General features: G+C 42.4%; 1 long non-coding RNA gene across 2 annotated transcripts; it reads right to left on the bottom strand.

Annotated features, from left to right (window-relative positions):
* Nucleotides 1–1,015: 1,015 nt before the first annotated feature.
* LOC121071410 lies at nt 1,016–24,918 on the bottom strand. 2 transcript variants are annotated; one of them, XR_005820575.1, is made up of 6 exons: nt 24,641–24,918; nt 17,168–17,284; nt 16,352–16,529; nt 10,756–10,883; nt 4,091–4,367; nt 1,016–3,780 (listed from the first exon to the last, which is right to left on the bottom strand). It is a non-coding gene; the product is annotated as an uncharacterized LOC121071410 (long non-coding RNA). The 2 variants fall into 2 exon arrangements; XR_005820574.1 differs by having other exon boundaries at nt 1,016–4,367.
* Between the last annotated feature and the right edge of the window lie 1,582 nt (nt 24,919–26,500).

The following is a 26,500-nucleotide window of genomic DNA, read 5'->3' as shown; positions in this document are numbered from 1 at the left end:
CAAGAACGATGGGTCTCTGGGATGGTCCTTCCCTTCAAATGAAGTTTGCTTGAGGATCCTGGGTCTTCCTCACATCTCCCTCCACAGCACTCTGTCACCCAGACCAGCCTCCTGAGCTAGAGCCAGCTGAAGTGGCATTAATACCAAATCCACAGCACAATGAGGGATTCACAGCAATACTCCCAGGGTACACGTCTGGTCAAGGCCAAAAACAGACACTGTGGCAGGAGTTTGCTTCACAGTGACTGATCAGAGGATTTTTCCATCTCAAGTGATGGCCAAATCAGACAATGAACCACTCAATAAAAACAGCTTAAAGGAAGCAGAGACACTAAGTGCAGGTGAGCCTCCAGTATCCAGACCAGAGCTCTGCTTAAAAACTGAGCCAAATTTTATTCAAAATCAAGATAAAGATCTCATTCTAAATGTCTAAGTTCAAAAACTTTGTCACCTGTCCAGCTGCAGGAAAAATACCCCTTATTCTTGGGGCAGTACAGTTTAGGTACTTACCAAGGGGAAGTCGCACCCACACCATCAGGCTTAAAAACTGCCAATGGGACAATCAAAAATCATTTTAACTTTCAAAAGCAATAGATTGTCCAACAGCTATAGAGTCTACCCTCTACCTTCTTCTTAATGTTAAACCAGTGTAACTTCATACACATTAACAGAGGTGCTTTTGTGCTGGGTTTTGTTTAAGCTGGTGTGGCTTAATTCACCAGCCCCTCAAACAGCTGCCCTTAAGACTTGTCCTTTCTTCCTGACCCCCTTCACCCTTTCCGAGACAACACCAGAGGTTTTTCAACATGCATTTCCTGAGTGCTGTCCATCAAACTTGTCCCATTCATTTTCTTCATTTGGCTCAGCTCTGCTTTCCTGTGGATGTGCACAAGCTACCTTTAAGAAGCTAGAGAAGGGCTGAAAGAAATAACATGCAGGCAAAGGAAGCCAAAAAAATATGTTGTTTTTTTTTTTTTGGTTTGATTATTCAAATGTTCACAAGTTGTCAGGAAACTGGACAGGTAATACCTGGTCTAAACAGAGTCCTTAATTGTAAAAAATACTAAAACTCAGCATTTCACTCCACTGAGATATGCCTCTGGCCACCCTTTTATTTTTCATGCTGTGTTTTCTGAAACATTACATTCAAGAGAATATATTCCCTTCAAATCATGTACACATGCATGTTTATTAAGTCATTACCATAGCCTTAAGTCCATAAAATCACTGTGGACTGCAATACCACATGTGCATCCAGCAATTAGATGAATAAATTAACCCTGAAAATTTTCTGCTTGGGGTGGAACAGAACAAGCTGTACTGTGAAAGTTGAAATAACACTCCAGAATGGAGAAATCATTTTGTATTTAAAAGACTGGTACCTGAGCTAAAGCTCAGTGGAAAAAAAAAAAAAAAAAGGAAAAAAAAAAAAAACACCACCTAATCATGCTGATGATTACCAATAGCTTGAAATTTCTGAAGTAAAAGGAGGAAAAAATAGTAAACACGGAGCTGGCAGAGCACGCAGTTCCAAAGTGCATTACTTCGTCAGTGTCATTTTCTATGCGGCAGTGTTCTTTCAATTATTTTTTCCCCTCTCTTCCTCTCTGGAAAGAAAATTGGCAGAAAAAGTTGCCTGCAGGATCAGAGAGGGGTATTTTTATCAACCTACGACTAGATTAAAAATCCTTTATCTGAAATGCAGCAGAGGACTGGCCTAAATTAAATCCCATCTCCCTTTGCTTCTAGGCTGCGAAGGAGTATCACACAAAGGGCATTTTGCTTAATTCATATTATTTTTTAATTTCTCTTGTTTTTACTTCGCACTTGCAGAAGTTACCCATGCAAAAAGGAGCAAGGGAGGGAGCAAAGAGCTACATGGTGAATGTCCAAGGGGGGATGCCAGGTGGGGGCTGCTTGCAGAAACACCTGGTGGGCCCAGCAGCTGAGGGCACAGGGGTACGTCGAGCCCAAAGCTCTGAGGGGCAACTTGTAGCCAGCACATCATTAGCCCGGACATCAGCTTTCTACACTTGCTGTCATGCCCTCTTTATCTCCGCAGAGACTGTTCACATGGCAGAGCATTTGCAGAACCTGAGCTTGCATGAATTTTTAATGGTATTAATAATCACTGTTTGCAGTTTTGCACTGCAGCGTGACTACCAGAGAGCCTTTCAGTAACTGGGTCAACAGAAATGCCCTTTGTCACCATGCCCACCATGTTACTGACATAATCACTAGGTGTTAATTGTACCCACACACATGTGCTCACTTAATTACGCCCATTTGATGCAAGCCTCTTTCACCTGCACAGCCCCGATGCCCAGGGGTGTTGATGTTGCAACAGAGATACAGTTGGATAGAAATGGGGAAGAAGACAATAAACAAAGTCAGGAAATGGAGGCAGGAAAAAGGAGGTCCCAAGAAGGTGTCATCACCACCTAACTTGTTACCTTCTGTGTGTGAATCCCTCAGCTTTTCCAGGAAGGGCTGCAAACATCTGGGTCTCTTCCCTTTTATATCTCTAAAGGACTCCACCACTGACAACAGGACTGGGTGAAGGAAGAATCAACAGATATCCTGGCCAGGATATTTGTGGGTGGTTGTGCCAATTTCTGTGCTGCTGGCTTCGCTGTCTCCATCTCATGTCAGAGTGTACAGGAGCAAACAGCTATTAATTTGGCTCAGCAGCGATTGCTGTGCACAGTGGCCTGGGCAGAGATTTTTCATTTCATTTTCATACATCATTTACAGCTTGCTGCAGCCATTCCAGAAAGTCAGCACCAATCTCCATAAGTTAACGTGGAACAAACAGGAAAGGAGATGGAATTCTTCTGTTGTTATTTAAAAGTCTTGTCATGTCTGGGCACATTTGGTGCTACCACTGATTTCATTTTCAATATACTTCACTGATATAACAAAGTCATTTCCTTGAGAATACACAGGGGAGGCCTGGACAGCATTAATGTAGGGGAAAAAAAAAAAGGCAAACAAACAGCCAATTTGCTCATAAGAAACCTATTGTCTGTATTGCCCTTTGCTTGTTGTTGGGTACTTTTTCCTCACATTTTATGTTAATGTGATGGGCCAGATTCTTATTTTCAACATTCCTGTAAACCCCTTGTGTGTCCTCAAGGAGCAAATAGAATTTCTCCAGATTTATAAGTGTAACAAAGATGAGGATAAGGCCCTAGAGCTTTTCTAAAAGTAGCTCACAAAATTCCTCCTGCTTATTCCTCAACTGAGACTGCTAAAAAAAACCAGGTGAAGGGTGCTCCAGAAATGTCCAAAAGTCCTTCTGCACCCAAGTTCAGACAATCATTATATCTGTTTTCTTTAATCATTTATCCTCTCTGCTTCAGTTGCACACTCTTGAAGAGAAGTATAATAATAACTCCTTTGCAGCCTCCAGTGGCTATAAGGAGGATTAATTAGTTAATGTTTGCACAGTACAGAGGCCAGACCCTGTGCTGATTTATGCTTAGTGTGTGTGAGCTGGGGTGGATTAAGATGTGAGCCAGCATAGAATTGAGCCTCTCACAAAGAGCACACCAGGTCCAATGCCACTAATTTGCCATTTGCTGAATTTTTTTTCTGTCTTTATGATGGTTTCATGGAACTGACATGGTACCTCTAGTACCTCTAGTGAGCTCTGTGCCTCAGCGGCTGGGTATGGGGACCCAGCCTCATGGTGGTCTTCAGAGAACATCTAAGTCTGCAGCGGTGAAGTTATAATAAGCAAATCCCCGGAACAAGGAGTGGTGGCACAGAGCTCTGATTCTATGAACAAGAGAAGAAGCAGACTTTGCTTTAAAACAAACTCAGGCAGTGGAGAAACTTATTTAAGGAGGAAAGTGTTTCCTGTATCTCCTAGATCTCTGATTTGCACAGGTGCAATCAGTACACTTTGGTACTTTAGTGATACTGATGAAGAAGCAATGGTGTATATCCCCAGAGTAATGCAAAGCAAGCAAAAATTACTCTTATTTTTTCTTTTTTCTTTTTTTTTTTTTCCAAATGCAAAGGCTTCTAGGCAGTGATTGCATTTTACTGCATCAGAGCATATGGCACTATTACTTGATCCACTTACCAAGGGCAACATTAATGACTTTCCCTTAACCCAGCAGTGTACTCTGTTGCATGGTTAAAAGGATGTTCCAGTAAACAAAATGCTCAAAAGCCAGAGTCGGCTCTGTTATCCTTCTCCCCTTTGCCCTTTGAAACCAGGCCAGGAACATCTCATGTATCATATGAAAGGGCTGTCGTAGTGAGAGCGCAGTGACGGTCGTACTCATACCAGCTGCAGCAGTGAGCAGTGGTGTGCAGAGCAGATCTGCTGCTGAGCTCGATTTAGTGCCTGCCTGTTCCTGGAATCATGAGAAAAGGCAAAAATACAGTATTACTCCCCCCATGCAAACTCAGTCCCAGTGTAATTTTTCCAGGAGGGGCACCCAATAGATTTTCTACAATATTCAAAGAATAATATTTGGATGAGCTTTCAAGGAAACAGGCCAGATTAATTTCTGTGAAGGAATAAGAAGCTTTGACGCTTAATGTTGCCATCTATGTTAGCTGCCCAAAACAAGACAGTGTAAATAGCACTTGTGAAATAATTGTAGTACTGAAATGAACTTAACGTGCGGTATACAGTAATAATCCTGATCATCCAAACATCCTGACAGATACTAAACTTCAGAATGTATAAAGCAAAAACATGCCAGAGAAAAGAGGGGAATAGAATAAAAAAACCCTCTGTATTTAAGACTACCATGACTTACACAGTACCTTTTGTCAGGATCAGCTCTCAGGATGTCTGCTAATGGAAGAATCTTGCCAGGGAGGGTCCTTTGCCTTGCTGAAGTTAATAGCTAACTGAATTCAATGGAGTAAAATTCCTCTCTCCCTGTGTGCTCAGTGGAATACCACACTTGTTTAGTCCCTCGTACTTGGTCCTACTGCCCTCTGCTACATGAAACATTACTGCATTCCCAGATAATTTTTTCTCTTTTTGTTGCCTCAGTCATCGGCCCATAAAAACAGCTTCAATTGATAGAATTGTTAATTACAGGAATGGGGAAATAGATCTGCCATCAATGTTAATGTTCTTTGATAAGTAGCTGTCTAGAAATCACTTCAAAGTAAAGGAGAGACATTGAAGTAATTTCCATCGAGAACAGCGCTTGATAGACAGACACATGAGCAGGTAAATAGAACCCTAAGTTAGCAGGATGGCACATACATATTTATATATAAATGCATGCTGATGTAAAAGGGCGCTTTCAACAGATACAAAGAGATGCAAAATATTTTGGTGAGTCACTCTATTAAGCAGGCTCAAGAACCATTAAATGAGTCAGGAATTGGTAGGCTAGAAGAAGACAACAAGCTCCTGGTGACCCTCTCACAGGAAAAAAAATGAGGGAGTATTTCCTGAAATTGCAAGGACAAATGAAAGGACAAAACAACTATGACAAAGAGTCAGAACAAGAGTGACAGCCTGAGAAAGGTAGCTTGAAATACTGAAGTAGACATGAAGAATTCCAGTCATGGCTTTGAGGAGACTCTGAAACAATCAGTCACAGACTGGCATAGAGTGAAAGTGAAGAAGATTAAAAGGATTTAAAATAGAATGTGTTAATAAAAAGAATAGGAAGTCTGAGTAGTGAATAAACAGGAAGGAATTTAAAAGTATTTGTTAAAGTAAATGTATCTGTGAGTAAAAATAAATAAATAAATAAAAAATCAACTTTTTATGAGCTTTAATTGAAGATACTCCAAAAGCAGACTGGTGTAGGGGCAATGATGAAAGATTTTTAGGGACAAAAACTCCAAAAACAAATCCAAAGGAAGAAGGAAGCTTGGAAAATATCCAAAGGGGATTATCACATAAGAGACAAAGTAGGAACACTGCTTCTTTATATTCCTCTTCACATTAAACTGCTAGTAAGCCGATGTTTTTCAAAGCAACCACAAAAAATTGATCATCAGAATGATGTGCATATGACCAGTCTGGAAGCGTAAAAGTAGGAGTTCACCAGTATGATCTGTGTGCAGTTAAAAAAAGGATCATTCATCGCAGTATTACAGTGGTGTCTAGGGGCCAGGCTATGATCTCTTTGTTCTAAGCTCTGAACAAACAGTGCAGAGAGAATTTGCTGGAGGAACTAATGGCCTTAATAGACAAGACAAAAGGTTGGGGAATGAAAAAATCCAGGGAAAATGGACTACTCTCCCCGCATGTGCCAAGACAGGTCTACATCCTTGTATCAGCTAGGGCCAGCTCTCAAGAGCAGGGTAGAAGACCCCAGTCCTTTGAACATACAACCATTGCTTGAGCATGTTTGTCAATGGCACATTGCCATTTACCTTTGATTTGGGGGCAGGGGAGCATAAGTCAAAACTTAGACCTCCTAGGAAGCTGCAGGACAAAAAACTGTAGCTTGTGCTTTTTGTAGCTGTGAGGAGGCCGAATGCAGCATATGTGAAAGATTAAAAGAACATCAGGCAGCTGTTAGAGGTTTGCAAGTTATGAACTCAGCTTTGGCAACATCTTCTGTGAACAGAGAGGTAGACAGAACTGGATAAAATTTGGTAGCAGAGTCCAGCAGTCTTGGTGGATTCACAGGATTTCTGCCCCTAAGAATGCCATTGCATAGCTACGCCATACGTGAGACCATTATTTTGGCCATATTTATTAACCAATCACATCTTCTTAACCGTTTGACCTCACCCACCTTTATTCCTTAGACAACAATGAGCAGAGGTCTGTGCTTCCCTGGCATTTCTCTCTGTGACCTGTTGCTTACCAGAGCCCAGAGAAAGAACTGAGTCCACTTCCAAATGAAAAGGTACCTGGAAATTAAACAGAAATGGCAAGCACATACTGTGCAGAGCCTTTATAAGTATCCAAAGGAAGGAAAACCAAATATAAATTACTGTTATCTTCCTGTTACCTCTGCCCATGACCTGGGAATCATTTTGGAGGCACTGTAAGGTGCAGTACACTAAAGTCCTTGGTTTGTCACTGGACATGGAGTCATAGAAGCAGCCCTACAGACTAGAAGTCCATCTTGCCCCAAACAATGGCCAAAGGCAGATGTCTCAAGCAGGACATCAGAGAAAGCCAGCAGTGACACTTAGAATAAACACTTCGCCTTCAACAGCTTTCTGAGTCAGAGGTGCTGTCAGTAGTCTTCACTAGCTGTTTTCTTCCATCAATCTCTCTAGGTTTTTGGGGTTGTTTTGTTGTTGTTGTTGTTGTGAGATTTTGTGTATCTGTTTTTCTTTTGGTTTTGTATCTGTTTTTAATCTATATAAACAAGCATAGCAACATGTGGCAAGAAGAAATTTCACACAGCTACGTGCTATGTGAAACAAAGCATTTCTTTCTGCCTGCTTTGAACAAACTATCTGCCAGTTTCTCCTGATAACCTCTTCTATTCCCTTAAATGGAAGAGGATAATGAACAATTCTTCCTTATTTACCATCTTCGTGATATCCTATCCATCAGTATAGATACCGTCATTTATCCCTTCTCCAGCTTAAAGACTTTTATTCAGGTCAGTTTTTCCTCAGACAGAAGCTCTTCCACATTTCATTCTTGCTGCCCATCTCTGAACCTTTTCCATTTATGCTGTATCCTTTATGAGATGGGATGTACCAGAAATGCACACAGCAATAAAGAGTTGCAAAGTGACACAAAACTGCTCCGTATTGTGTTCTCTCTTCCTCTCTAGATTTTTTGACATTTGATTCGTTTCTTTATCAATATCACTGATGATGTACCAAGTCATTAAGGAAGGAAATTTGAGAGAAATAAATACAGTTTCATACATATAGAAGCTACTACTTGCAGCATGGCCAAACAGACTTAGATGTAATTGCCAACAAATTAATTCACCAAAGAGTGCTGAACCACTGATGCTATTTTAGGCTTCGTTTTGGTAAATAGCAAGCACATTACAGGAGAAGCGATCAAAGAAAATAACCTTTGACTGAGCAATCACAAGTTGATTCAGTTTAAATTAAATGGAAGAGTAAACAAAAATAGGTCTGTAATTAAGGTTCTACATTTCAAATGGGCAGAATTTGAGAAATTAAGCGAACTAATTAGTGAACTCAACTGGACTAAAGAACTGAAAGTCCTGAATGTGGGAAAGACCTGAGATTCCTTTCAGCCAAAAGTATAGAAACTACCTCCAGCACATCTCCCAAGCCAGGGAAAAACAAAGCCTGTAAAAATTACTCTAAATTTAAGTGAATGAGTAAGCCACCTCAACAAAGGATAATAGCAATCAACCAAGAGCCAGCAAAGAATGGAAAAAAACGACAGCTCAGCAAAGTGAAGGTACTTTAGAGGTCAAGAAGCTTGAGAGTAAAATGGGAAATGCCAGAAGTTAAGCAGAATGAGGCCTTGCAAGGGGTAGATTTAAACAGAAACATACCTTTCAGCCCTATGAATAAAATAAACAGTGGGGAAAGGAGTGGGGTAGCTAGGCAGAACTTAAAAACATGAAGGTCCCTGCCCCAAAATTAAATGGATACCTTACACAGATTTTTCAACAAAGATAACAGTGATAAAGAATAGTAGGATGGCTCATGATGATAACAAAAGGATGACAAGGACCAAATCTGAGAGAGAAGCTGAGCTCAGACAGCTCAGTGTCATCAGTAGTGTCTCTGTCTTCTCAGGGTTGCAGCTACCAGTGTGAGCCAGCATACTGAATCAGAGAGTTGGTAGGTGGGAGAGTGCAGAGAAAGGGAAGAGAAAAGGAAAGGGAATGGGAGATGAGGGGAATGACGTGAGCTAAGAAAGGAGTGTGTAGGATGAACTGAATGTGAAGTACTGTTGAATTGTCCCCAGGCACCAGTCCTCGCAGCTCCAGAGGCAGTGAAGACCCCAGTGGGACAATAGGCATTTTCACCCCCTATACCTGTGCTTGCCTTCTTTGAGAGCAGATGCTCAGCTCCAAAAGCTTCCTTCACTTCATCCCTTCTTATGGGAGAGCTGCAAATTTGAAAAATCTTCCAAACAATCTTGAGAAGAGCTGGAGTGGGCTAATGAGAGTATTCTCCTATATAAATATTGGCTATTGGTTAGTCTCCAAAAATCCTTGGAACAAATGGGATGACCTTTTTGTTTGGGAGAGCTTAAAATGTGAATCTCCCTGCAGGGAAAATGCAAGAGAAAAGCCTCTAGGCAATTTCTCACTGCTGAATTTCTGTGTTAATACCATTCTAAATTTGAGCAAAATTAAGTAAATTTTGTCCTGCATGGGGAGGGCTCATCAGGTGGGGATCTAGTCTACCAGAGCTACTAAGTGAGACAATAACTCACTTAAAGAATTATTTAGCTATCAGCTGGGAAACACATCACTCTCATTTGGCAGGGCATACACAACTCACAAGACATTAATCAGGTATCCATTGGAGAAGAAAATAGTGATACTTTTACAATAGACTGTAATTTCAAGGGTGGTTAATAAGTGAATAAATAAAACAGCCATCAGTACCAGTAGGTGCATTTTTTTTTCTCTAGAGAGTTCCATTAAAAGAGTCACACAGCACTTCTATCACATTGAAGTCAGACTGAAATATCCCCCTGACCCCAGCTGCACTGTGTAGCCTTCCATCTTGCACCATATTCTTCAAAGAGCCTCACAATGAAGAGCTTTGTCACCTTTTCTTGCTGTACTCAGGACTTTCACATGCAGCACCTGTCCTACCAAATATCCCCATCATGGAGTCCAAGCCGTGCTCAGCGTCTGCTCTGGAAAATACTCTGAAATCAGCAGCAGCTGGAAGTCCAAAGTCCTTTGAAAATTATGGTCTCGGTCACATTGCAGAGCATCAGCCATAGGGTTGCCATATTTCTGTCCCAGGTTTTCAGGAAGCATCAGACATCCTATGCCTGCATTTCACAGATGGTCTGTGCATGGAAACACATGGCATTTATTGTGCATATATAGACCATCTGTCCAGTGTAGAGACCAAAGGCCCACAGCTCCTGCAAGTGCTGGACACACCTCATGTGCTCTATAACTTATCTGGGCACATGCAGGGAACGTAGCTGAAGTTTTTTACTCTGCCTGAGCAGTCAGAGCCTCTGAAATCCCAGTCAGAGGTAAAAAACTGCTTAACTTCAAATTCCTTGTGGAAGAGGGTGCATGTTCACAGTGTATAATTACCACACTCACTGCCATAGGGGTCAACTGCGGCTGCTGCCACATGTATCCCAGGGTCAATGTTCCTGGAATGAAGGAGCATAAAGATCTAACAGTTTCCCCTACAGTCAAGTTCCCCAGCCACCTCTTCCCACAGCTCTCTCAGAAAGGTGTTGCAAGAAGCATGCATGACTACCACGCAGAAGCTGGTAAAGCTTAGAAGAAGGCACAGCTTCTCTGGGGTCACTCTAAGTCAGTGCCATCAAACCTTCTGGGAGGGTGGCAGGTCCCTTCAAAAATTTCAAGCTGTAATGCTGTCATTTATTCAGAAATACAAGTCTTTTCTTTACTGTCTAGGCAATCTCAAATGTATGAATACCACACTGAGCTGCAAGGCATTCCTGGACCTCCTGTAAAGGCAAAAAGTTGCACAGGATCTGCTCCAGCACCAGGGAGATACACCCACCTTTCAGGAGTCACACATGCATGTGCAAATTGCTGCGCCTGGTGGGAAGCAGTACACCCACGTGTGATTATAATATACCCCCTAATAGAAAGCAAGTTGTATAGAGCTGATCGGTATATTTGATACCTGGATATTTCAGGCAGCCCTGCCCTGAGGTTCTTCTCTGAATCGTCCGATCCCATGTCACCTCAGCTGTAGCTCAGTGGGTGGAGAGGAAGAGTGATGATAGCGTATGACTTCTCCAAAGGTTACACCTGCCAGACGGAAAGGCCTCCTGAAGATGCAGTAGCAGCTAGAGGTTACTCAGCTGCTTGCCACCTCTCACTTCTGTTCTCCACATAAAGGGCAGCCGAGCAATTACTGAAGGAAAGGAATGAGCCACCTATGCCTGCACACGTGAGGATCCCATCACACAAGCATAAATCCTGAGTCGATGGCATTAAAATGCAGCCTGAAAAACACCGGCTTTGACAAAGCTCTACTAGCACTGTTTAATCACAGAAAGGTCCCTGGGTGCTGACCAGACCGGGAATACCTATGTGCTGCCACCACTAGCTAAATAAAACCATGGAGACCTGCCAGGCAGAGCAGGAGCTGCAGGCAGGGACACCCCCGCAATAACAATGTGCCCAGCAGAAGACAGCCTCATGTGCTTTCAACAAATACCCCCTCACCCTCCTCAGACACCCTGCCCAGCATGTGCCCCTTGGGGCAGCAGGGAGGTGGAAAGCAGCCCTGGATGGAGGACGCTGGAGTGGGAGGCCTGTTGCAGAGCCTGTGACAGCGCGGCCTGCGTCCTGAGGGAAGACTGATGGAAGGACCTCATGTCCTGATGGCTGGGCTCACCCACACCCACAGAGCACAGTCAGAAAACCACCAGATCTTGTGAACCATAAGAAAAAGAGGCATCTGCTCAACTAAACGAGGAGCTAGCAAGGCGGGGACCCACCAGTGCTGTCTGAGGAAGAGGAAGGCAGCGTGGCAGGACAGCCTGCTCGCCAGCTGGGAGGAAGAAGAGAGCCATGAAGGTGAGCCTGGGAGAGGGGAAATGACTCAGGGCTCAAAGCGTCAGGCAAATGGGAGGCATAAATAAGAACAGACACCCAGATGCTTAGAGCCGGGCAGCCACAGGAGATAGCCAGATTAGAAAAGGCAAATAAATGTGTGTGGGAGTGGATATGAGATCAGAGAAGCAGGGTCAGGCGAGTTCAAAAACAAGCTCTGGAAGTCCTTTGCATGCTACTGAGCTCGATGGTGAGGAAAAGAAGCCTTTGAAAGTCGTGAAGGGACAGGGTGATATAATACCACAGCCTGCGTGAAGAGAATAGCATGGTTTCGGCATAATGAAAATCTCAGTGCACTATTCTCCTCTCGCTTAGCCTCGTTTAAATCATGAATAATGACATGGCAAACTACAACAGGTTAAATCCGGTGGGAGGGAGAGAAGAATCACATCCCTTTTGTTTAGAAGGGACTCACAAAAAAAAAAAAAAAAAAAAAAAAAAGCAATAAGAGATTTACAGCAGTCAAGAGGAAAACCATGATGGATGACATGAATAGGCATTGAATCAGTGGAGCTGTGACTGTGTAAGGTCTGGAGGAGGAAGCAGAGTAGACTGCAGGTGCTGGAGGCTAAGCAAAATTAGGGGCAAGCAAAATTCAGTATAGTTTCAGTTAGAGATATAGCTTTGTCACATGCCCCATAACAAGGCTTCCTTTTCTAACTGCAGATGTGAAGCAAGGAATGACGGTGCTAGCACATATGGATCCACGCTAATCTCTTCAGAGGACTTGATAAGGGAGGCCAGTGCTTCCGCTACCTCCTTTTCTAGAGGCTGAACTACTTGAAAAAGACTGCTAAAAATATACACGGAACCAGCCATTATTTTGCCATGAAATCGGTTGTTCTGGCTCCCACATGACAGCTGTGCAGCTGTGGATGTCGGAGAGCAAGCTGAGTCGGAGGGGTGTGGGGACCCTATCTCTGCTTTTGAAACATGGTCCTCACATGAGAAAGGAATTACACATTGAGAGCCCTTGCTTTGAATGTGACTTGCTCCCAAGTCACCAGCTAGACACCGTATTTTGCAGCCACACACTTACCAGAGAGCTCCAAACATTCTGGTGCCTGCAACAGTGTGTGTTAAACCAGAGGTAGGCTGCAACTCAGTTTATCATGCAGAGAAAGCTCTCCGGAGATGTTGTCATTTTAGATGGAGTTTGCAGGGCAAGAGGTTACATGAGATACCTTTTAAGACAGATAATAATTGCTTCATTTGTCACAAGGAAAGAAAAATGAGTTTGAGACTCCATAAAAGAATAGTTTGGGGGGTCATAATTTTGTGTTTACACACTTCTGATGTAAAAACAGAATTTCTAATGAAGAATGAATATGAAAAATCCTTGGGGATTGTAAGTGAATCTCCATACTTTAAACTGGCCCTCGTACATAGTCTTGCTGTGCACCATTAAATGCATAATATACATCCCACTACCAATGTCTTATCAAAAATGACAAATACTGCCTAGCCATGCTGTTTCTGCAAGAGATGCAGGCTTCTGTTTATTTCTCATTTGGAAAAAAATGACACTGATAGCAAGCAAGAGATTAGCGTGTGTTGCTGGATACGAAGAATAGCAGCAGTGGAAAATATCCCCTATTCCCAAATGATAGGGATGAGTATATCTAATTAAAAAGTAATCTTTTATTGTCTGCCAACTCAATCTAAGTTTCAATATACAAACCAGCAATTACAGGAAGTAGATAATCAGTTATGCATTTAAAAGACTTTCTGCTGAATTACATGTCCTTTAATTAGATGTACATTTTTAAAAAAATGTATTTTGGGGAAGTGAAGGAGAAACAGTAGCTGTACTAGGAATGGACTGACTCTATCCATGGCCAACAGAAACTATCTGGAGTAACAAAAGGAATCATCTTATTTTAGATGACTTTTATGTGTCACAAATACTTCCAAGAGCTAACTTTCAGTGCCCTAAGGCACCTTGTATATCTATGTCATCCTTCCAGGTTTTGAAGCACAAACATCACTGAATTTTAAGATATGAAAATGAATGCTAAATGCTTTAAAGTTGTGTCTGGCACATGCATCTATGCAATGATGGTACTAGTTGCATCCACATTTTTCTCTCATATACATGCTTAATACACAACAACTGCTACAGAGATTACGGTGCAGTGGTGCATCCTTTTCAAACTACGTTCAGGATGCCAAACCTTCTGCAGATAGTAAGACAGAGAATGTGAATGCCAGGCTTAAAATATTCTGGGTTATAAACTGATGCAGGCATCCTCTTACTGTAAGCAAGGCCCAGGAGTGAATGTCATTTCAGCAGCACGTTTCTGCCATCATCACCACCCCAGTGCTCATTAAAGCCTGTTCAAGTGTTCCTCACAAAAGACAGTGGAGGGTGTGCTGGTTTGCAGACACACTACAGGTATGAAGGGGCAAGGGGAAAAAAGCGATGGGGTCTTACAAATTGTTTCACAATTACTGATACCTTTTGGTATTTTCATCTTTCAAGATGCACTGCTGAGCATTGCTAGATCCCCCACATCTTCTCTGTTTGCTAGTGTGTGCTAGTGCTGTTTGTCCTATCACACAACTCCCTCCAGAAAAACTTGTAGCCCGCTCCTTTAAATGTGACCTTTTAACAGTGATGGGTATCATTACAACTTCCTCATAACAAATTTTTGCTACAGGCACAAGCTCTTCCTCCGCACCTGGCAGTCCATGGCACTGGGTAGCTATAAATCTAGCTGTAATATCTATGGAATTAAACATCTGATTGGGTCTTCTCTTTTTAGAATTCTGGGGGTGTTTTGTTTTGTTTTAATGCAAAATAACCCATACAAGTGCAAGCACCACTGGAATGATCCCTAGGCATGCAGGGGTGACTCTCCCACTCTTAGCTTAGATGAAGCTTGCTTTTCCATCAGCTCATCAGCATGCTCAGAAAGTGTGCTCCCTTCCTGCAGCGTTCAGGTCTGAGCACATTCCTGCTCTCCAATACAGGCTGTAAACTGCAGGTAGTGAGGCTCCTTCAGTGGCCTAGAAAGACAAAGGAGTGACAAGGTCCTGGAGAAGAACTACTTTGGCATAGGAGCTGCAGGCAGGGCTGCAGGCCTTACTCCCACATCCACTGGTGAAGAAGGTGGGGGCAAAGTGCAGACTCTGGGCCACAGGGTTAAGCTAACACAGTTTAAGCTGATTGATAGTTCTAGAAGGAGGAGAGGAATCTGTCTGCTTCATCTCCCTGTTCTCCACCTTTGAGCAATCACTCCAACTCAGATGTGAGCAGCTGCCAAAAAAATTCAAAACCATTTCTTTTGAATTGCAGGGTAAGGGACTACCAATTTCCCAGTCATACTTATAAGCAGATTTATGTTCATCCCAGATTGCTAGAGGAAAAAATGTCACTGGCATCCCACTGCAGCTGTGTCTGTCCCACTCAAGTGTGAGATACCAGATTGGCACCAGTCCACTTATCCTGACTAATCGGATAAAATTACTGACTTCCTGCAATTTAGTGTTTTATCGGGATTTTGTTTGCAAGGGAACCTTGGAATTGCCAGGTTTTAGCTAGTAGTGCTGTTATGCTTTGGTGTGCCTGGACAGCTGCTAGGTAGCAATGCTCTTATCAGTCTTTGCATGACTATTTTGTGAAGGTGAAGAGATTCAAAGGACATGTCTTAGAAGGGCTTCATTTTCAGCTGTTGCTGATGCATCTTATTTACATGGGTTCACTGTTTAATAGGAAGGGCTATTAGTATTTGGCCTTTATTTACTGGCTATTAATACCTTGTACATTAAAATTATCACCCAGATGTATTTTAATATACATAAATCTCATTCTCTCAAGCCAATATCTATTCTTTGATGGACACTCCTCTTAGCTTTTCAGAAAGTATTGATTATAACACCTTTCACCTCTGAAGTACGCCTATATATTGCATTCTATGTATAGCTGCAACAGCCATTTTAAGGCGACAAACAGAAAAGTTAAACCTTACCTCAACGGATTTTATTCCAATTAAAAAACAAAACAAAAAAAAAAAAACGGTTGTTTTTACCTTAAGGTTCTTTAGGCTTATTTTCTATGGGAAAGAATTTCCAGAAAAGTGCTGGTATGCGTTAATGAAAATGGCTTTGTTGATCTCTGTTAAGGCCCCTTTCCCAACCCTCTGCTTAGGAAGTACTGTCCTCCTTCTTGAAGAGTTTCCCCATTGTCCCCAGTCATCGTGCAAAATCCTAAAATATGCAATTAGCTAAGCAGGTCACAGATAGAAAAAGGACATTCCAGTTTCAAGAGGAATTTTTGGCAACACAATGCTCAAGTAGTTTGCAAGCAGACTGAAGCTGTGCTCGGAGCCAAGGGAAGCTATGTGGACAGCACTGGCAAGTTTGGCTGGCGCTGTTGCATCCTCTCTCCCAGAGAAGCTTATTAGTTCCAGCTCAGCACCATGCTCACATGGCTTCAGTGACAAGGAACATGGGCAGACCACGCTCATCTCTGCCTGTCTGATATCTTGCAGACACTAACAAATCCTCCATTATCCCCTTTTGGATTAGGAACAGCACTCAACAATGCCTCTGAAAAAATCAAATTATTTTTTCTCCTGGACAACCACCCCTAGCAGGAAGAAGCAACATATCCCTTTGCCAGTATTCAGTTCAGCAAGGGACATTTAATTCCTTACTGAGCAATTTCTCCTTCTGTCCGCTGACTTCATGAAGAGGAGTTCATTTCATTCCAACCAGATGCCTGAGCACACACCATTGCATCAGTTCTGGAGAGGACTGCTGAGGTATCTGGTGTTAGCCAGTGCTACCTGCACAGCCAGCTGGATGGACCTGGAGGAAATTCAAAGACTGAAACTGGAAAAGAGATGGGAGAGAAAATAAATTTTCAGCACGCATAAAAGCAATATAAGAAACACACGTTCCTTGAATAATAACTAGTTAAAATGCAGTTTCCAAAGAACAGGTTTCTTTAAATACTGTATAGACAAGTTACTTGGTCATACTGCTTGGCCTCAGCTATGCAAGAGGTCAGGCTTGAAGCTCATAATGGTCCCTACTGGCTGTGAAGGTCCATGAGTAAATGTTCATTTGCAGTTTCACATTTTCTGAAAAATTTATTCCAGCCTCTACTTTATATCTAGATAACATGGCTGATAATGAGTAAAAAATGGTCTTCAAGAAACAGAGTAAATCAATAACATAGTTGATGCAGAAGGGTTTTCTCTGAGTACCAAGATATACCTCCCACAAAGGAGACAATAGCCTGGTAGTTTTCCCCAGGGTTCCTCAATTAATAAATATGTTTTCATTATGGTGATGATGATGGTATATGGTAAAGTTGTATAAGAAGCAGGACAAACAGCAAGAAGGAAATACATTTTACCACACACCAGGTATTGCCTTTTAGGATTAAGCAGTCATTTCAGGCCTGCACTAAGGATGTGCAATAGAGAAGCACAAACTGGTGTCTCCTAAAAGAAAGCAAGACCTACAAGAGCTACAGAAGGCTGCAGTGCTGGCTTTCCTCACCACCATTCTCACATCCCAGCAACCAGTCAGGACGATGGCTCTGTCCCTTCCTTGGGTGAGCCTTGGCTGGCCCCTCATCCCTGTAAGGGAAAAACAATGAAGATGAAGAATATTTCCCCCCCTTCTGACTCCCATGAAATTCTCAGTCTAATCTGAAGCCATTTAATCTGTGAAATGATCCAGAATCACCGATGTGAGTCACACCAGTTGCTGACAGAAGCTTCAACTTTCCTAATCATGCTGAGCCTCTCATGTAACTGATCAACACATGGGGAAATGATTATACCTTTTCTCCTGACCCTAAATATATCCTTAGCAGGAATGATGTATATTTGCTTTGTTCACCTGAGCTCCTCAAGGCTCAATAGCTTGCAAGTCTCGATTGCAATCCTGACCTGTGTCTATCATGGTTATTGTTCCTTTCACTCCAACATGCCTGGGTCTGTGTGACTCAGAACTAGTTTTTTAGAACAAGACAGGAAATTTGTCTGCCCAAGGTTATTAGTTCACCCTTCTTCCACCCTGCACTGACCCACCAAATCTTCTGCTGCAGCTGTGTCACCCTGTATTTAGCTTAGGTTCACTTTAAAATACAAGTTGTTTGGGGCAGAAACCACACAGTCCCAGCTGAGAAGGATTTTAACCCTTGTACCTATAGATATTAGCCAAGAAAATCCCACGAAATCAAATGGAAATAATTTATTCCACATACATCTACCCTAGGGCACTGTCACCGTCATCCAAAGTATTGTTTTGAAAGATAGGCCACTGGCTGAATAGGACTGTGGTGACAAACCAGTCTTGCAGTTCTGAGGTTTCTCAAAGCACAATCTTCATTTATGGTGGCTGCCAAATCGTGAATAATTTACTACCTTATGTCAGAGTGGTTGGATCTGTGCACCATAATTGCAGATGATGTCAGCTCAGGGATTTGTCCTGAGAGGCTAAAAGCCACTGCAAAGCCATTGTCTCTTGTGGCCGGTTTTTCAGCTCCTAAAGCAACAAGTAATTCAGAAGTATAGGTCTGAAAAAAGACAACCTATAATTAATATCCCACACACAGTTAAAATGCTGTTGAGAGGGATGGAGAGCAGCTGATTTACAGTCACTGAAGTCTGATCTCAGCAGCAGTTCTGATCAGCTGCAGGGAGTGAAGAATTTCACTAGTGGTGACAAAGGCACCTGGTCTGAGTGACAGGACACACAAGAATGGCAGGACTGTATATTACTAAGACAGACCACTGTCACCGAGAAACTCTTCACCCAAGCAGATACCTGTTCCTGGTTTGGAAATCTGTCTGTGTTGTACATGAACAGTGGGATGCAGAGCCCAGTCCAGTGCAAGGGGCACTGCAGACTCCTGAGTCTCCTTTCTGCAAAGAACCTGTTCCTGGAAATGCTGGCAGCCAGAACATGCATGCAGTGCTTGTAGAGTGCCCAGGAGCAAAGGGAAGAAGACAATCTCTCATATCCATTTTACCTTCCCTTTCTGAGTTGTGGAGCCAGACTGTAATGCTAATACCTGAACTAGGGAGTAGAGGGAGGAGGTGGAGGGACCGGAGAGACAGGAGAACACTCAGGCACAACTGGACTCAACCGCTGGCTGGTGAAGACTTATAGCTAGGACAATATTCCTCTTTGTGCCTAACATGCAATTACCTTTATTTTGTCATTTATAGGGTTCCAGTCATTTTTACTCAATTGCTTAACTTGAAGTTGTGCTTATGCACACAGCACAATCAGTATGAAGCTAAGATAAAGCCTCTGACTTGTACCTTTTGTTTTTCCAGAGGAATTACAAGGATGTCACCACCCTGCAGGTTCTGACATGACAGACGTTCCCCAGAACTGCAACACAGAACAACAGACTGAGTCATGCCTGAGAGTGCTACCCACGGAAATTTCCCAGCAGGCTGGGCTGGCTGGTCTCACCTCCTGAGCCTGACGTTGCTAAAGAGCAGCCTGATGTGTGATAATTAATCAAGTAGCTCTTATGGAGCCAGGCACAGTCCATGTATGCAGTAAAACAAAGGGATGGTTCAACTCCATTCAGAACACAAGGGCCCAGCCTGGAGCTGGCATTCATCATTAAGCTATAACTTGTTTGCAGGATGTGAGGATTTGGCTCACCTCACTTAACCATAGATTTACCTGTTGCCTCGAGCAGCTTTCAGGGAAAATGGACAAAAATCTAACATCACGAAGGGGAAAGAAGAAAGTCTTGGGAGGTCTGAATGGGTCTCTGACAGATGCAGAACTGTGATCCATTACCATGGTCTCCAGGTCTCCCCAGGGCTCTGGGACAGGGTGTCTGCTCAGGTGGAAGATAACTCCGAAGCCACCTCGTCTTTCCCACAAAGTTACTCTGGGCACAGATAGGTGGTTTCTATACAGCTTTACATTTACTAGTAATCACATAGCAGACCCTGCTGATTACCTGACCCCATACAAAGAAAGTTTTAAGGCTACAGGTATGTTCTAGCTGCTATGCTAAAGTTTACAAGGTTTTATTGCAATGCAGATCCCGGGACTGGCATTCTGGCACTGCAGGTAATTCCCATATGGCAACTGTAAAGTACTTGGAAATATCCAAGGGAAATACTAACATAGTAAAAGGGGGAATATGTTTCTTGCACAGCTTTGAGCCATTTTATTTTTCTTGACATGGAAGATGTGGAAATGGGGGATCAGGATGTCCTATACTGCAGCTATTCTTGACTCCTAGCAGTGCAGGGAAGGAAGCCCTTTAAGTCAGTGTTTCAAAGCCCCTTGCATATCATTTGAACAATAGAAACAGCGTAGACTGAAGTCTCAGAGGGAGTAAAAGAGCTGGGGCTAAAGCTAAACGGTGCAAGAGAAATGCAGCTAGGAATGAAGCCCAAGAGCAAGCCTCCTCTGGGAATGCTGCCCTTGGGCTCTTGACAGACTGGAGGAGCTGCAAGAAATAAGGAACAGCTTTACCATGGAGAAGGTGGCCCCTGATGGAGCGGAACCTGACTCATCTGACAGAACAATTCAGGAATATCTGATAATATCCCGACAAGGAACTTGACAGAGACCTCCCTTTTACACAGCTTTGACAGGGAACAGTCATTTTCAGGAAAGTCCTTTGCCTTTGCTTTGTCCTCGCCCACATAACCAAAGGTGAAGTGATCATAACCAGAGGTTACTGGACCATAAACCAGAGGCTATTCTTGCTACCACCATTCACTTATCAGTTTGGAATATGTCTCCCCAGGGTGATCCTGTAGCAAGGGTGAATGCTATTGCAGCTCCTAGCTTAATTCTGCAGCAGATACCATAAAAATATTTTCAGTTCTAGGAATTCCCCATGTATAGTAGGAATGACAGTGAACAAAGGGGCAAGGAAGTGTTGTTTGCTTGCTTGTTTTCATTGAAACTTTAATCGTCTATGGAATGTTGTCTTTTCATGCATTTTCTAGAATGAGTGAAAAATGACACTCCCCAATGAAAATCATTACTTTTTGTCAGAAAACAAAACAAAACAAAAACAAACAAACAAACAAACAAAAAAACACTCCAAACCAAGCACCTAGGAACCAGTAAAGAGAGGCAGATTTTGCCTGAAAAGAGTAACTTTGAATATATTCTGGCATTTCAAGGAGAGATATTTCGTAGTTCAGAAATGTGAGTAGTCCATCTCAAGCCATCATCATGTCCCATTGGGAACTATAGTTCCTCAGAGCTGCCCTGACTGTACTGTACCCTCCTGGAGGTCTTGCAGCCTCCCAGTGAGGCAATGCAATGAGACACTTACTTAGAAGGCAAAAAAACAGAGATCAGGGACCTGGGAGACAAAGCTGTAACTCCCATCAGCCACTGTGCAAGCAGGACCTCTCCACTGAGATGCCAAAGTACATCGTTTTGGCTTGGATTGGCTCCTCCCCAAATGTGCTATCTGGATTTTGTTTTCCCAAGGGGCACTTTGATTTTCAGGAGAAAAAAAAAAAAGCCTAAGGTTTTCAATAGACAATATTCTTCCATGGCAAAATTTAAAGAAAAATGTCTTTTCCTCTTCATTTACATTTTCATCATGATAGATAAATGGATATATAGATAAATATATATAATCTTATGAGCCCTGTGATGTATAACTCCATGCTGAACTCCAAAAGACATGTAAGAGCAGTAATACTATTTGCCCAAAGTCCAAGTCACAAAGGATGATCATCTGCGAGAGGAGAATATGAAAGCAACTTCAAGAGACCATTCTTGCCAATCACGACACCAATCTAAACCACCTTTAACAGGTACTGCTTTAGCCTGTTATGGAAAACCTTTAATGAGCCTCCACACCTAACCCAGACAATATCACCCAGTCCTTAACTACCCTTACAACAGGAAGTTTTCCCTAATGCTTTAATGAAGTTTCCCTTTCTGAACTTTAAGCCCATTACTTCTTCTTCTGTCCATTGTGGAGACCAGATTGCCCGTTCTGCTCTGCAATAGCCTGTTGCACATCTGAAGATCACCAAATGACACACCAGTCTGCTCTTTTCTAGACTAAACATCCCCAGTTTTTTCAGACCCATGTTTTCAGTTCTCCTCCGAACTACCGTCTTTCTGTTTACCTACATTTTTCAAGGAGCGCAGTGTCCAAAAGCAGACACAATATCCCAGCTGGGGTTTAAACACAGCTATGTAAAGCAGAAGGATGCTTTCACACGTCTCGTCTCTGTTAGTTTTCAAGTAAATTCTTGTTTCAGTCCCTAATGTTAGCCAAGGCCTCATTAATTCTTTGTCTTCATGAGATAAATCTTAAAGAAATTCCACAGTTTCAGCTGGTGTGACCCTAATCAATGAAACTGTGCCTTGTCTTTCTAACAGAGTACCACAAAATGGTTGAAACCTTTTAATATTCAAGACTTGACAGCCTGTTTATGTTCTAGGATTGGGATATTTTCCTTTGACAGTAAGAAGAGCAAATTTGCAGCTTGTGATACTGTGAGGAGCCTGGAAACCCTTTGGCACTTTTAAACATCAAGATTTACTTAGAAGAGCAGTGGGTTTTTTAAACCATCTAAATATATCCTCTTAATTATTAGTTTGACTGTAACATGCCTCAGAATGTAAAGGCTTAAATCCTCATGTCTAATTAAAGCTACATATGGAGAGAGAGCCAGCGGATTAGGAAGGAGCAGTCTGTCTTTGCAGCAACTAGCAAGTTGCCGTTTTATCTATTTTGAACCAAACACAGTAGCCTTTTAAAGATGAAGAACAGGACAACAAGTGCAATATGTACCAGTCCTACCACTCACTGGTGAAACTAATTACAGAAGAAAGCAAAACCAGACAAGCAATACAGCACTATGCTTCCAATCAAGAGAAATGTGACAAACATTTACTGTGATCAAACCAATAACTTAAAGTGCACATTACAAATATTTCTTATTCATCTCTAATTCCGGAAGCCCTTCTTTCCCCCTGTTGTGCTAATTGTCTTATATCCAAGGTTTCTGGCTCCCAGCCAGATATTTGCTGTTCTCTGAAAGACTTCTCTATTCTGGAAGATAAATGCCAACCCAGCATGGAAATGATTTAGCAGCCAAAGAACTGATGGATTTCCAGTTTTGATTCACTCTACTCCAGGACCACTGTAGCTCTAAATACTGTCTGTCTGTTAGTAATAGGTGTTGTCAATTTTTTAACACCACTGATGTTTGGTGGCAGTATCAATAGGAACATCAAAAGAATTTTAAATAGAATATTCAGACATGGAAAGAATGTTTTTTGGTACTTTGAAAACAAACACCACTTTCAGATCAAAGTTCCCAAACAAGGGCTTAGCTGAAAGATTAAAATAAATGAACCCTAACTAAATAAATTAGGTGTTGGGATTTTTTAAATGTCATGTGCAAAACAGTGCAGCACAACATTGACTTCGAGCCTTGTAAGTTCAAGCATGTTACATATCTAATATTTAGCTGAAGTAAATCAGGAAGAAACTTGTCCCTGTTCTTTTCTCTGTTTATAGGGATGGAAATGGTCCTGCTGGATTTATGCCTAGCCCAAGACAACAGCACAGTCAGGATCTGAAACCCTCCTTCAAAAAATGGTAGAGGAAGAACTGAGATGGACACATGGCCTACCACCTTGAGCACTCAGCCACACTGGGTTCACTGTAGGATCTCTTGCCCACAGTCCATCTCCCTCTGTGCACCAACCACTTCCCCCAAGGGAAGATGGCCAAGGCAGCAGCTTTAAGGCATCAAGCCACCCAGAGAAGACATACTTTTCAATAAAGTATTCATTGGGCCCATGGAGCCCACAAGTTTCCAACCTGATGCTGACCCAAGGAATACAAGGGACATGGGAACACGACTTTCTGGTATGAAATCTCAGGGGTCTGGGAATTAAACTTTCTGCTTCTTTAGTGCAGCATACACTGGACTTCATCTTGACTGAACAATTCAGAAAGGAAAAAAAAAATCATAATAATATCAAATGTCCTTTTCGTCAGTAGTCTCTACCACAGTTTCATTGCAAGTCAGGGAATGAACTGAGCACTAGTTGCAAACATCTGCCCATGTATGTATTTTGGGGCTCTTTTACCTTATTATTTGAGCTTCTATCCTCTACTGAGTGATAATGAACTAACACTCATTGACTGTATGCCAATGAGGACATATTCACATCTCTCTGCAAACAGGCAATTGTGCACCATCAGCATTACATGTCATTATGATGCAGCTACAGTACTTCAGCCCTTTCCTGTACTTTGATCAGCAAAGATTAATTACCCTCAACTGAATTATTAGTGGCGATTAAACCTAACAGAAAATAAATGGGACTGCAATAGTACTGGCTTATAATTTTGCCAGTGTGGTCATTTGCAAGCAATTTCCTTGTGCGCAAATTTTTCTTAATCATTATTCTCTACAAGTTTTTTATCATGTATTAATTAGGAGGAGACAGCTCAAACACAATACCATGCTGCCCATTACATGACATATGCAAATCATGCACAAAGCCCACACAGAGCTATATGTGCAAAGCTCAAGTTGACTTGGGCAAAATTTTAATTGAAGTCACAGGAGGCTTGCTTGTGGTAGAGCGTAAACTTTGTACATGCAGCTGTACGTGAGCTTTGCATATGCCATGTCATCTTGACTCAAGATTTGATCAGTTGGTTTACAGGGTCAATTTCCATCAAAACTACAACTTAGAGTGATTTGCTATGAATTCTGAATGTAATAAATATTACACGAGGGACTTTCTTCAATCACAGCACAGCGAGGCGGTAGCATTAGATGACTCTTCCTCAGACAGTATATGCCCTGTACTCGAAAATCTCTTCCACGTTACTCAGATCACATACTAAAAGGCCTACAGATGCAGACCCATGAATGCGAACAGGGATGTATCGCACCCAGGGCCATCCTTTGAGAGTGCTGACATATCACTGTCAACCTTACCTTCCTCCCTGTGTAGTTCAGTTCTTAGAGCATCATGAAATACAACCCTCCTGCCTTTCTCTTTGGCTCCTCAGTAGAACCAGATCTCCTCAGATGTTTTCTCACCAGAAGAGATCAGTACCACCTCACTCGCAAAGGCATCTAGGACTTAAAAATCATTCTCAGGGACAGCACATCATCATATTTCTTTTCCCTCCAACACACCAATTCTACAGCAGCAAAAATAATAATAATAATGATCCTTTCTTGCATGCCCCCTCCACCCCATATCAGTCCAAGAAAGAAATGTATTTTTCACCCAAGGCTTTTCATTTCGCAGCCAGAAGGCTCTGGAAAGAGAAGGAATTGCTGGAACAAGTATTCTTTCATATAATGACAGCCTACAATCCTGCAGTCTGTGCAAGTCTTGGTCTTGGCTTGAGCCATAAGGTCACACAGTAATTAGTCCAATCCCCCTCTTGGGTCAGAGTTTTTCTTGTTCGCAACAACTGGTTGCTCAAATATTTTTGCTGCCTTATTCTCAAGCAGTTCTGATGGCAGCCGGTGAATACCATGGCGAGCACCATGGTTTTAAACTACTCTAACGTAACTCAAGCCTGGAAGTGCCCTCTTCATCTCGCAGAATACCACTTAATGGTCTCCCGCAGACCGTGCCATTACCTGGGAGGCCTCAGAGCTCCTGCAGCGGGGTTGGCTCCAGCGCCAGAAATAACCAGCAAAGATTTTTCTCTGAGCAGAAAATCTCTGCTCTAAACCAGAAAACAACTTGCTTTTTATAAGAATGTAATAAGGTCAATAAGAGGCCTTCCAGGCCAATACTCTGTCTCCCACAGTGACCAGTAGTAAACACGCAGGGAAGAGAGGGGGCTTGGGCTTTCTGATTTTTAACTCTTCATTGGCAGAAAAAAAAATCATTCTTAATATCTGAACTAGTGCAAACATTTTATTTACAATTCTGGCTCAAGCTGTACAACATGCAGTCAATAGGAATTACTTGGTTTGTCCAAACTGTGCAGATACCGAAAGATCTACACCTCTATGAATGACTTTGTTAAGTCTTTTGTTTTTCCATCGCTTGGCTCCCAAACCAGATCTCATTTCTGGACAGGCATCACGCACAACATGCATCCAACCACCCTGGGCCTTGCAAAGTGCTGAATCCTACAGCCCAGCTGAAAAGTTTTGCCATATAACCCATCAATCTTTGGGAAACAAACCACAGGACTGGCTTTTCTTCGGCAAAATCTGCACGACAGCCTTATAATTTCACAGCGCTACATGAAAGAAAATGTTTTGTATAACTGCAGGGGACTACAAATACCGAAAGGGAACCTCTGCACTTGATACTGGAGTATGTACATCAGCCCTGTATTTGTTTAAATGTTCAGATAAGCCACTCACGACTGAGCCAAAATGATAGAGCTGAGATTGTGTATAAATATACATGTATGCACTCGTGCACACCACAGATCAAAAAGACACCTGGCTGTCAAACATGGGAAAGAAACGAAAGGTGTAATTGTCGGCTGTCTCCCTTGCACACCTGGTGCTACAGCCAATGCAAGCATTTCCCGAAGGGCAGCTCCCAGCACTTGCCATGGCTATGGCTTTTGCATGAGGCAGACCCTTCCTCCAAAGGCAGCTAAAAGCCCACTGAGTTTGACTTGATTTCTCTCCCCTTTTGTGAGCCCCACAGCAAACAGATGCAGACAGTGCAGCTTGTTTTCTCACTTTAGGGAATGTTTGTTTTTCTACAGCTCAGAGGGTTTTCTAATGGCTTCAGCCACCATTCCCCTTTTGCTTTATGCGTTAGATGTGCACATCTGCAGTTGATAGAGACGTGATTTCACACCAGCCCTT

The sequence above is a fragment of the Cygnus olor genome, chromosome 5 (genome assembly GCF_009769625.2).
Source record: "Cygnus olor isolate bCygOlo1 chromosome 5, bCygOlo1.pri.v2, whole genome shotgun sequence".
Classification (NCBI taxonomy): Eukaryota; Metazoa; Chordata; class Aves; order Anseriformes; family Anatidae; genus Cygnus; species Cygnus olor.
The sequence above is the reverse complement of the archived record's forward strand: the minus strand, read 5'-3'. Positions and strand labels throughout refer to the sequence as shown.